Genomic DNA, 13,514 nt, shown 5'->3' with positions numbered 1-13,514 from the left:
GTGTGTGTGTGTGTGTGTGTGTGTGTGTGTGTGTGTGTGTGTGTGTGTGTGTGTGTGTGTGTGTGTGTGTGTGTGTGTGTGTGTGTGTGTGTAGTATAATAATAATATATATATATATATATATATATATATATATATATATATATATATATATATACCAGTTCAGTTGCAAAAACGCGATTCGCGCGTACATCGCCGAGTACTTCGGAATGATGTGTTTCCTGTTCATTGACGTAGGAACAGCTTGTAGCTCAGACTATGGTGTACAGACATACGCTCATGACGAACACTATGTGAAGTTCGCTCCCAATATGTCGATGGTTCTTAATGTTGCCTTTGCATTTGGTTTGGCAAACATGGTACTTGTATACGGTACCGCTCACATCTCTGGAGGTCACCTGAATCCCGCTGTCACCCTAAGCATGATCATCTTTCGCGAGATCGACCCCATCCGTGGTGTGCTATACATTGTCTCTAAGGTACTTGGTGCCACGTTTGGTGTGTTCCTAGTTAGTTCCCTGTGTCCTTCAGAGATCACTGCCACTGTTGGACTTGGTGCCAATGCTGTGATTCCTGCGGTGTCGACCCTTCAGGCTTTCTTTCTCGAGTTCTTTGGAACAGCGTTGTTATGCTTCGCCGTTTTCAACACCGCTGTCGACCCTCGAGGTGCCGGATTTGTAATAAGCCGGGCCTCCACATTAGACTCTATGTATAAACGTACTCTTAAGCGGTACGCATATTATAAACGTACTCTTAATAGTACGAGGAACTAAAGTTTCCTAAATGTACTCTTAATAGTACGAGGTACTTAAGTCTCCTAAATGTGCTCTTAATACCACGAGGAACTTAAGTTTCCTAAAATGGTTTTTACTGGTTTTATTAATTACACCTTTTCCATTTAATATATCAGATATTTGGATGAGGCCATTAAAAGGCCTCAGTAAAATACCAAACATAAAAGAGTTGACCTAGTTCTATTAATAGAGCTTTATTTACTTTACAATTTTATTTATATCTGAATACTTCGGTAGCGAGATGGCTCAACCGAATATAGGTTTCTAGGGACTATTAACGTTACCTAGTTGATCCTCTGATAAGCCAACCAGATGTGCCTGTCTGATGAAGGCTAAGTCGGTAATTCTTGATAGTGGCAAGTTATTGGTTAAAACAATAACTAAAGACGTCAAGAGTATTTTTATTTTTATTTATTTTTTCTAAAGATAGGATTTCATGAGTCTATCAGATTCGCCCCAGAATAGAGTGACAACGAAACACTAAATAAAATCCCTTCGGCGGAAACAGTACTGAGAGGATTATATATAGGCAATGTCTCAGCCTCACAATCCCTCAGAGTATTGCTGTTTTCACGAGGCAAACCTGACTCTATTAAACGTCTCATTTCGTTTATTTATATCGATATTTACATGATATATAGAATTCACCTACGCGTTTATTTATTCTAAGGCATTAGTATCGCCTTTATTAGACCGAATCTTACACATTTTAAAGTTAGCAAAGCTATTAATTACTTAGACTACTTAAGCGTAAAGGTAAGGTAACTACCACAACAACAACAAAAATTCTCTTGTCTAAGCTAGTCGTTAAGAGACAAGCTAGTAGTCATAAGTTAAGATTATGACCAAGAAAGACAACACTCCTTCTAAGAAGCGTAGAGTTGAAAAGAAGAAGATCGAAAGAGAAGTCGCTAACGCTGCCGCAGCTATTACTGCTGCGTAAGCAACCGACGTCGCTGCTGATGCATTTAAGCGCACTGTAGCCAAAGCACTTTCCTCTGACAATTATAGTCAAAAGAACAATGCTTCAGATAAGGAAGTAGCCACTCCGCTTAAGGAGACTACTCCTTCTGACAGAGCCCGAGGGCCAACTATAGCCTCCACTTTAAAGCTTGCATCAACGAAGCCAGGAAGTGAGACAAGGGGTACGTCGCAAGACGCCCCAGCCCATTCTTCTGACGAAAATCAGAAAGGAAAGTCCCCAATTATGAGGGCGTCCCCAATTATAGGGGACAAGGACAAATCTCAGAAGGAATCTATTATGGAACCAGAAGAGGAGGCAAGCTCAAGTAGCAAAACCGAATCTACGTCCGAGACTTCTAAGCCGGAGCACATAAGTAAGTTAACTACTAAATACGCTGATCTTAAGAATCAGTTAGCTACCATTATGAAAGACTTGACTGTCGAGCATGTAGATCAATTATAAAAACCAGGAAAACGTACACAGCGCTTACGCGAGCATGTTTCCCCGGGTATTACTGAAGCCCTACAGAAGTGGACAGAACGTTCCCAAAGACTCAAGCTCGACACCTGAGTCATATGATCCAGAGATGCACAGCGTCGATATACCGTACGAGGCATTACTGCCAGAAGAACCAGCTAATCATTCGCCTGTTCTGACACCTGGTCGTGAGTCACCTGTCCTCAAAGGTATTATAGACCGAGAGGTAAGGAAATATACTCCGCCACTTGTACCCAATAAGACTAGGTATGTTATTCCGACGCCAAGGGATATTAATCATCCCCGCAGACGTGTGAACGATGTCGATTTTAGTCGCTTCGACCGCACGGCTTTACACCAACCCGCAGAGGATTTCCACTCTGACGAGGTGACCGACCTTAATAAATCGGTCGACGACTATACCAATAAAATGGAAGTCGCCAAAGCTGCGCATCATGCTAAGGACGTAGCATACTATGCGAATATTATTGCGATTAAGCAAAAGCGCATAGACCAATTACTTCAGGCCCAACGTGAACAAGACCACAGGGACAACCAGAAGTACATAGGACAGATCAGTCGAATTAAGTCGAACTGGGATGCCAACAGCAAGCAGGTCGAAAACCCTTGTACGCTTAATGCGTTTACGGTCATGCTGGAGACGAATGATATCGCTCCCCAGCAATGGATCTCTGCCTTAATGCAGACATTTGACCCTACAGGTACCAGTTATCTGATCCTGCAGCGACACCAGCATAAGCTAGCCACTTGTCGTGACTGGCCAGCTGTGTGTTAGTTGGTCACATCCTTGTTAAGTAAGGATATGCGTAGCCCTGGGCTGAGTTCAATTTTAAATGAACCAGCCGAGAACAAGCCCATTCAGAGTAATATTCTGAAGTTAGACGCTGACCTGAAACGTCCCGATATAACAAAGAACAAGGCACAGCGATGGTACGAATTCCTGGTTATGCACGTGTTCTGTACGAATATAGGGAATAACGACCGTGAGAGCCTGTACACCGAGTTGCGATGTAAACACGCGACTGAGGCTCGAGACAAGGGACATGAAACAAAGTTTCATCTATCCCGACTTACATGGGAACAGTTTTGTGATACGTTATCCACTCTTTATCCCGCACACCGAGTAACATCGAAGGGAAAAGCGGCTGTTAAGAAGCCGCGGGAGCTCACCGATCACGGGTACGTATCCAGGCAGACCTCAAACGAGAGAACCCAATATATACGTGCTCGTGAATCCACTTTCACAACGCGACCCAATAAACGGGCACGCGCAGGAGCGAAGGACATGGAACCTCCATTTAAGGCGATTAAGAAATGTGCCAACGCCCAGTGTCCTAACGGTTATTGGAATGGTAGACATGCATCCACCTGTACACGTGTTCTTACTAAGTGTGACAAGTGTGAGAAGACCAATGGTTATCATACTAAGTCCTGTGACCAAAAGCCCAGCATTAAGTTGGAGTGACGGTACTACCAGGTACAATCATTACACAGACAATACAACGACTCTTTAGATGAGCGTGTAATAATCCCTGTATATTGCAATGGAAATAAAATCCTTGCGTTGATTGATCCTGGTTCAGAAATTTCATGTACATCCGATCGCTTTGCATTAATGAAAGATATCAAAAGGAGAACACAAACAACTTATCTCATTTTAGCTGATGATAAAACTGCTACGTGTGATACCATCGCCACAGATGTTAAAATCTCCCTGGCCGATGATAGGAGTATCACTACTCAAGCTGTGATAGTTAAGATGTCACAGAAGTACGACATTATAGTCGGAATGAGTGATATACTCACTCTAGGTATAACCGTAACTGGTCTACCAACTAATATAGATCCATTAAAGGATCAATCAGACGATAACTGTCTGAATCCATATAAGCCTCGGTCAGACACAGTCAAGGCATTAATACCTGACTTCGCGGACAAAATCATGGATGTGATTCTTGTTAATAAGAAAATAAAAATCACAGATTGGGCAAAATTCCGCTTTAACGACGGATATGTCAGCCTTGACTTAACCAAGGTAGACTTTACACAGTTAAAGTGTCCCTCAAGGAACTATGTATCCTGGAGACACGAGGCTGTTGTAAAAGAACAAGTTGAAAAATGGCTAGCAGATGGTGTGATAGAAATTAACTATCAACAAACGCCAGTTAACTTGGCACTGCTAGCCGTAGACCAACATAACTCTGACGGATCGTTTAAGAAAGTCAGCGTATGTTTAGATATGAGTCCAATAAATAAATTTTTGCCGACTCATAGCTTCCACTTACCCCGTATTAACGAGCTACTGCGAAGGATGGAAGGTGTTACAGTGTTTACAACTATAGACCTTACACAAGGATACCATCAAATGCAGGTAATGAACCCCACCGTAAATACTTTAGCTTAACGTGGAAAGGCAAACAATACCTGTTCAGAGGTGCACCTTTCGGGTTACACTCTTTACCAGCATTCTTCCAACAAGTAATGGAAGAAATGTTTGCAGACGTGCCTAACGTGCAAGTCTATATAAATGACATAGTCATCTTTTCTAAGACTACAGGCGAACACGCTGCATTAGTCAGACGAGTCCTTAAGAGACTCAATGAGCAAAACTTCAAGATTAACGAGAAGAAATGCCACATCGCAATGTGCGAAATACAGCTCTTAGGCTACCATATATCTGGGGAAGGTATTAAGATCGACCCCGGTAAGTTAAAACACCTGTTAGATTGGCGAACATCAACTACAGGAAGAGATGTTAACAGCATGTGTAAGTTTGTAAACTTCTTTTCAGATGGAGTACCACACTTAGCTGACTACCTTAAACTTTTTGGACACTTAAGATGCCATAAAGGCAAACTAGGAGACATGTGGACTAAAGAGTATGATGACGCATTTAAAGCGCACAAACACGCAGTCCAACAAGCCCCAGTTGTACAAGGGCCAGTCGATGGCGTGCCGTTTGAAATAGCAACAGACGCATCAGACTTAGCCTTAGGAGGAGTATTATATCAGGTTATAGATAACAAACCTAGATATATACAATTCTTTAGTCGACCAATGAATGCTTCACAATTGAATTATCCAACTGTTAAACAAGAGCTATTAGCCATAGTGGCAGCTCTAACACACTTCCGAGATTACTCATACGGAACAGCATTTACGCTGATGTGTGATCATAAATCTCTTCAATATATGAAAGAGATGAAACCCGACTCGCAATTATTGAGTCGCTGGCATGATACAATATCAAAGTTTCATTTTGATATAAAACATCTGCCAGGTATACATAACCATTTACCGGATATGTTATCACGCTTCGTACCGGACTTTAATAAATCCGCACGTGAGTTACTAGCCACTGACTGGAAGTGCAATCCCAGGTGGTTTGAACTGGCTCAAAAGATATATGGGCCACATTCCATAGATATGTTTGCTGCACATCATAATGCACAACTATCGAATTACAGGACTTTAAATCATCCTATAGGAGACGCCTTTCAAATAGACCTCTCCCAATATAATGCGTGGGCTAATCCACCATGGCAGTTAATTGCCCAGCTATTAAATTATGTTCATACACATAAGGCTACCATCACGTTGTGTTGCCCATTACGGAGTAAAGATCCATGGCTCAATAAATTGATCAGCATGATTCAATGCGAGCCAATATATTTAGATAGGGAAGTAGCTATATCAGGGTACCCCAAAAGACGCCCTGGAGACATACTATTATATGTCGTATAGGTCCCATTGGAACAACCAAATGGACCCCTTCTGAGACCTTTATTAACAAGGTCAAAGAATCAGAGATTCCACTCTCTACCCAATTGAACGTTAAGCAGTTCAAAGGCAACACCGCATTTAACGTCTGTGCACAAGAAATGCAATCTACTAATGACGCTGTTAAGAAGCGTCAGTCTCTAGCTAGGACTCTGTTTAATAACATAAAGTCTAAGCCCGAGGTCTTTCAAACCTTATTTTTAAAGGGATTAATGAAAGACAATCGTCAGGTGTATCGAACGCACATGAGCGCGATTATGACGCTCATGCAAAAACAGGACAGGAGTCTGAAAACACTACAGACTTAGATACCACGCAAGTGGATTCTCAACGCCCTACCTTTATTCTGGAAGAGCAGAATGATGAAAACATTCTTGCTTGGCTGAAGCAACATCATAAGCTGAAGCACCAGAACGTAGTAGAAGCACTTAAAGATGCTAAGCGACATGTTATCGCGCACCCTAAGCTGGCAACTTTAGTTGACAGAGTATATCAGTCATGCACAGACTGTGATCTCAATCAGAGCAAGCGCTATGGTTTCGCACCGCTTAAGAGTGTGACAGAAGATGTTCTATGGCGCAGGGTCATCATTGATCTGGTTGACCTGCCCACGTCCGAGCACACAGGCGACCGTTACGTATGCCACTTCTTTGATGTTGCGTCACGGTTTAACTTGCTATATCCATTAAAGGATAAGAATACGCAGACCGTGGCGGAATTATGTTGCCAAGTCTTTGCTGACCACGGGTGGCCGGGTATTATGTGCACTGATAACGGTAGTGAGTTCTGCGATGACGTTATGGAATCGCTAGTACTCGTATCAGGCATATGCCATAAGAGAGGTATGTCATATAAGCCGCAAACGCAAGGCGCAAATGAAACGCGCCATAGAAGATTTAAGTTATTCTTGCATACTGCATTAACGGATGATGCAGATGATTGGCCGTACCACCTTAAGTGGGTACAAACACAAATGAACGGATGTGCTGATCTGGTTACAGGAACTACACCCGCTCACTATTTTCGTGGCAGATATAGTGAGTTACAAATCCCTTTTAACAAGGACGAACCCGTTAATCATGAGTTACCATGGTTAGAGAAGGTCCAACGTATTTATAACGTTGTATATCCTTGCTTGCGAGAAATACGCAATATAGCCTTATTAAAAAGGCAAAAGCGTTGGAACACTACCAAGAAGATAGCAGAGTATCAGGTTGGTGACAGAGTTAACATCCGTCAACGTAATTCCGATACTACTGTATTAACATCTAAATGGATGGGTCCATACGTAATCTCTGTAGCAGACACTAAAAGTGGAACGTACGAGGTAAATAACCCCGATGGTTCAAGTGCGCTTAATATAGGCACAAGTCGTATTCCGACTACAGAGATTATACTCGCAAGAAGACATGACTCTAATGCCCCTCTTGATCGTTCTGAATTTAAAGACATTATATGGAGAACGGATAAGGGAGGTTATACATACTATCGTACACGCTTTATAGACGGTACAATAGCTGAGTTGGCTTCAGCTGCTTTCGATAACCAAGACTATTTAAAAGCCTTTAATCGAAAATGGCGTAAACGCCTGCATAAGTCACAAGCTGAAAAAGATGGCATGTTTCCATCGTCTGAAGGAACGGAAGTTAAAACTTATCCGCCTACAGCATTTATCCCGAGCCTTAATACTCATTCTTCATATGTGCTTAAGACACTGAAGCGTAAGGAACGTCCAGTCGACCACCACGGACCTACTGGACCTAAGCCCAAAATTCACAAGGTAATCGAGAACACTTAGCTTCTCCGCTTGAGAAACATTAACCATATGTTATGCTACTTAATGTTTCGACCCGTTTTTCCTTTCTCGCTTTTTGACCCATAATCAGCTTGAGTGAGCAACTTGCTTCTCTTGGGTCTCAAAGCTGGGTGGGGGCTGTGTAATAAGCCGGGCCTCCACATTAGACTCTATATATAAACGTACTCTTAAGCAGTACACAAATTATAAACGTACTCTTAATAGTACGAGGAACTAAAGTTTCCTAAATGTACTCTTAATAGTACGAGGAACTTAAGTCTCCTAAATGTGCTCTTAATAGCACGAGGAACTTAAGTTTCCTAAAATGGTTTTTAATGGTTTTATTTATTAAACCTTTTCCATTTAACATATCAGATATTTGGATGAGGCCATTAAAAGGCCTCAGTAAAATACCAAACATCAAAGAGTTGGTCTAGTTCTATTAATTGAGCTTTATTTACCTTCCAATTTTATTCATATCTGAATACTTCGGTAGCGAGATGGCTCAACCGAATATAGGTTTCTAGGGACTATTAACGTTACCTAGTTGATCCTCTGATAAGCCAACCAGATGTGCCAGTCTGACGAAGGCTAAGTCGGTAATTCTTGATAGTGGCAAGTTATTGGTTAAAACAATAACTAAAGACGTCAAGAGTATTTTTATTTTTATTTATTTTTTCTAAAGATAGGATTTCATGAGTCTATCAGATTCGCCCCAGAATAGAGTGACAACGAAACACTAAATAAAATCCCTTCGGCGGAAACAGTACTGAGAGGATTATATATAGGCAATGTCTCAGCCTCACAATCCCTCAGAGTATTGCTGTTTTCACGAGGCAAACCTGACTTTATTAAACGTCTCATTTCGTTTATTTATATCGATATTTACATGATATATAGAATTCACCTACGCGTTTATTTATTCTAAGGCATTAGTATCGCCTTTATTAGACCGAATCTTACAGATTTACCAAAAACATGGTGCCTCTGGCCATCGGAATCTCCGTGTTCCTTGCGCACTTTGTGCTCGTCCCTATGACTGGATGTGGTATTAATCCAGCACATACTTTCGTATCCGCCCTCATTAATGGAAATGGGAATCACCACTGGGTTTAGTGGGTTGGGGAATGTCTGTCCGACTCAGTGTATGATATTGTTGTTTTTAAAGTTGTTGTACTAAAACATTCGTGGATGATAGGAAATGACAATAACGTTGCTTTTGCAGCTTTCAACGATCAGAATCCTAATTTTTCATGGTGTACCATTATACTACCATTTTGACGTGTTTACTCTCATTTTGATATATTCACTCTCATGCTCGCATTCGTCTTTCAAATTCTTCAGCCTTTGATCGGCGGACCCTGTGGCGCTGCCATCAACTACATTCCTCATCGATACTTGTACGAGCCTGATGTCAAGACGGTCGAGTAGACCCCTCTGCTTGGTTAAAAAATAGTACGAAAATGGCTGATACCAACCTCAAACAGATTTGAAATGTATACATTAAAGGGTACTGAACTTGAAACAGACTGGTGGTACACATATCTTCGATGGTAGTATTGCAAGCAGTCTATCAGGTACGTCAGTATTCCAGGCTTAGGGTCATTCTTAACGGGAGGATCCGTTAAATAAATTTAAATTAATGTATTCAGTTGGCCAATGAGATGCTTGAATCGATTTGAATTTCAAATGTCTTTAAAACACAAGGACGTCAAAAATTGTGCCTCACCTTTAAAAAAATGCTGTTAAGGAATCAATATACATACCATTAAATACGGTTGGAAATCATGACATCATAAACGTAGTAGAGGCTGATTGGTGGTGCAGCCCGCCACATTTTGATTTATTTGTAGTGTTGAACTGTTGATCAAGCATAAATGTTTATCGACAGTGAAGGTGAAGCGTTCGATTGCACAATAACAGGATATCCGTCCGTTGAACTAGTCGTTTAGAAGTGTAGTGTGTGTGTGTTGTGTAAGGAGTTGAAGAATTGGATGAAGGTTCGATGGTCTTCGGCATGAAACAGCAGTGTATTGCTACAACAGATACTAAATTGAGACTGGAACTGCCTCTATGTACCCCTCCACATTTGAGCTTCCTCCAGATGAGACATCGGGTACGGAAGGAGGCCAAGAGAATGAGACGTGGACGTATTTATCCGACAGCAGCGATGAGGAGAGCGCCGCACATGATACACAGCCATCGTCAAAGCCTTCTTCAGCACATGATGGAACTAACGAGACTGCGACAGATTCGGCACCAGATTCTGCATTCTTGAGCGATTCAGCCACACAAGCACGAACTATGCCTCCTAAATACCATTTGTGGTCACGTGATGCTGCATATACCAAACTCCATCGTCGATAATCTATGCTTGGCTTACACAAACGTGGTGTTCCTGTGAAACGTGATGCAAAAGGTCAACTTATTTATATTTGTGACCACACTGCTAATAATAACAGAAAGTCTTTCAGTATTCAGTCAAAGAATTTACTTATAAACGCACTGATCGACAATGATCTAGTAACAGACGGAAAGCCTAACTGGTATTGAACACCTCTCAACATATCTCCTAAGAAGAAAACAGATGTTGCAGGCACGCGTAGCAAAGCATGCTCAGAAAATACGTGAGCGTCGCATAGTAAACAGTCAATTCCCAGCACCGCCTTCAGTCGAGGCTTGGAAAAAAGATTGGAACATTTTGTCAGACATACAGAAAGCTATGGTTGAGCGCATGGACAGAGTGGATCCTATGAATATGTCATACGTGAATCTCGCCAAAACAAAACATTCGGCGACGTTGTGTGTAAAATCGCGGTGCGCAACATAGGCTGGTGGAAGAACACAAAAGCAGACTTTGCTGTTGTTCAAACGAACAAGGAGAAGTCAGGCCATCATGCGCCGACCCGAATGAATTTCTTTCAAGGCAAAATAAGCACTCTTGTGTACGTATATTCTTCCAAGAGGCGAGAGTGCCTTGGAAGCATTATGCGCGGTGGCCGGTGGCCCTCTCATGAATGGCATGTCCAGTGCATTCGACAATTCAGGCTCTGCATCCAACTCAGGATCTGATTGTGAAGATAAAGGCGTGGATGTATCAAGTACAGGTCGCACTAAGAGTCATAAAAATAAGATCAAGCAAGCTAAACGAGAAGTGGAGGAAGAAACTTGATAAGTCCAACGATGCCGTTAATGAAACGTTTCTGAAAGGTGTTCAAATGTTCTTTAAGAATGACGCATTGTTACACAGTAAGCGGGATCTGGGTGCTATCTCAAAAGAGATAATGTACCTTAAAAATAAAAAATAAAAAATATATACAAAAGATCACGCATGCGCACACACAAATATATTTTATTTACGAATATAAGTTACATTGTACGATTTTTGGGCCCACGATAAACCATCACTGCGCTTCCCGTACAGTATCTATGCTCACCTGAAAACTGTACACAAAGCCACGGGCGGGCGTACACCCGACCATGTAGCCCTTCGCCAACGCTGTGACGACATCAGGAAGAACTCAACAACACGTTGGTCCAACAAGGAGATCGCGGCAATGGCCCGGCGTCAATACTACTACCAACTGGTTATGGTTAAATCGCCAACCTCAAACCGTGACGCAGCCAGACACGACAGCTTCAATCGCTGCTTCGAGTCTACACCAATCCGGCTCTGTGCTACGATTGTAACGAATACGTACATGTTCACATTGCTCGACTACCGCACCGACGGCTGTCTCTTACCTGCATCCAACAACTGATTCGACGCATCCTGGTAGGCCCGAAACTGCCACCCATTGGCCCTGACCTCCTTCAGCAATTACAGGAGTGCCACGACTTCCACGGTATCTGGACCCTCCACGAACACCTTGGATCTTTTCTCCAGCATGTTGAAGAACCAACGTACCCTCACTCGTCCCTGACACATCAACAGATGTTCCCCATACCCTGGCTAACCACGCTGTTGAAGTACTACTTCCAAATATCGGTTCAAACCAAATCATCGCGCTTGTTGGTTCCGACTATGATACTTCTGATCCATGCCAGCCAACACATACAGAATTCATCCGTGGTCTGGTGCGGCATTGGCTTACCCCCATCCTCGCTTCTCAACCGGATTATGACGAATAATATGGTCCTTCTCGGTATTTCGTACTCTGCACTAACCTATTCCGCGGCACTACACGGCGCAGACTCGATCCGTACAACAGAGGTGGGTACTCTACTTAGTAGGTCAGCAAGCGAATATATGGAACATTTGATAGTAACAGTGTTTTGTCAACACCGGCCCGAATTGACTTAGCGCATATCTTCCATTGTCGACTCACTTGGCCCAAGCTTCAAACGGGAATATACTGACCACTTCTTCCCATCAATCTTTCCTGAACCACTACAGCGACTATGAGAGCCATACCATATGTTCATACATTATATCATACATACTTGCCCATTGTATCATACATACTTGCCATTTTTGAAATAAATAATATTATCCCTAATAATATTCGTCTCGGTTCTGCTTTATGTTTTCTCGTTCCGTACGTCCACGATGAGATACAAGTCTAAATATTCTGGTAGGGTGACGGAATAGGGAGCCAAGTCTACCATTTTTACCGACAGTTTGACAGGCGGCTTCCGACCTGTGTATACGCTTCTACCCTGCGCCATTTAGACCATAATTATGAAGTTCAGCTAGAACAAGAACTACCTTCGGCGCCTCTAAAAAATGAAGTCTCCTAAGCGACCAGAGTAGTCCCCATTTTTGTACAAGTATCCCGAATGCTTGCTCAATATGCATTTGGGATTGCGACTTAAAAAAGTTATAGGTGTCCCAAGCATCCCCTACTTTGTCACGTGTACCAGGAAAAGGTGTGGGCATTTTGTCTGTATTCCTATATGCTGCATCACTGACTACGTAATAACCAGGAGGGAGAAGAGCTAGAGGTTTTATAAATTTAGAATATTCCCATGCACGCCTATCGTGCATTGAACCGTACAGCATGATGGAGAATGCTAAGAATTTGTAGTTTGAATCACAAATCGCTTGTGCATTCAGGCCATACCCTGTCTTATGGCCTGAATACAACCGTCATCTATAGGGACGTTATTTTTGTGTAGGAAACAGTACACGAACAAATAATCCATCAGCGGTACCTACACAACGATTCATCACTCCATGTGTTGAATGGTCTTCAAATCCTTGAGATATTTGAACTATTTCTTCGTCAGTTGAAGGAAATCGAAATTTCATCTAGTCAAGCCCATCAATTGCATCTAACACTCGCCAGAAACACGCATAGACACTCGCACTTGATATACCAAACGCGATTTTTACGTCTTGATACCTTCCACCCGCTAACATACGTAGAAATATGGCCAACTGTATCCCTACATCTATTGCACCTCCTCGTAACAATCCCATTTTCTTATTACGTCTACATGGATCATTTATTTATTGTGCTAAGAATATAAAATTTGAATAGCTCATTCTAAATGTGTTCTCAAACGAGTTCTCTGCCATTAAAATCGTACTAGAGAGCCACGACCGCAAACCAAACGTGGCCAAGGCACTTGTTCGGCGATGCCTGATTGTTGTTGCAACATCTGCCATAGTATATGAAGACAAGCGCAATTAGTTTGCGTGTCGACCGCATTCCGAAGTCGAGATTGTAGTGTGATCATT

Source organism: Sphaeroforma arctica (assembly GCF_001186125.1).
Source record: "Sphaeroforma arctica JP610 unplaced genomic scaffold supercont1.1201, whole genome shotgun sequence".
Lineage (NCBI taxonomy): Eukaryota > Ichthyosporea > Ichthyophonida > Sphaeroforma > Sphaeroforma arctica.
This window is presented reverse-complemented; position numbering follows the sequence as displayed.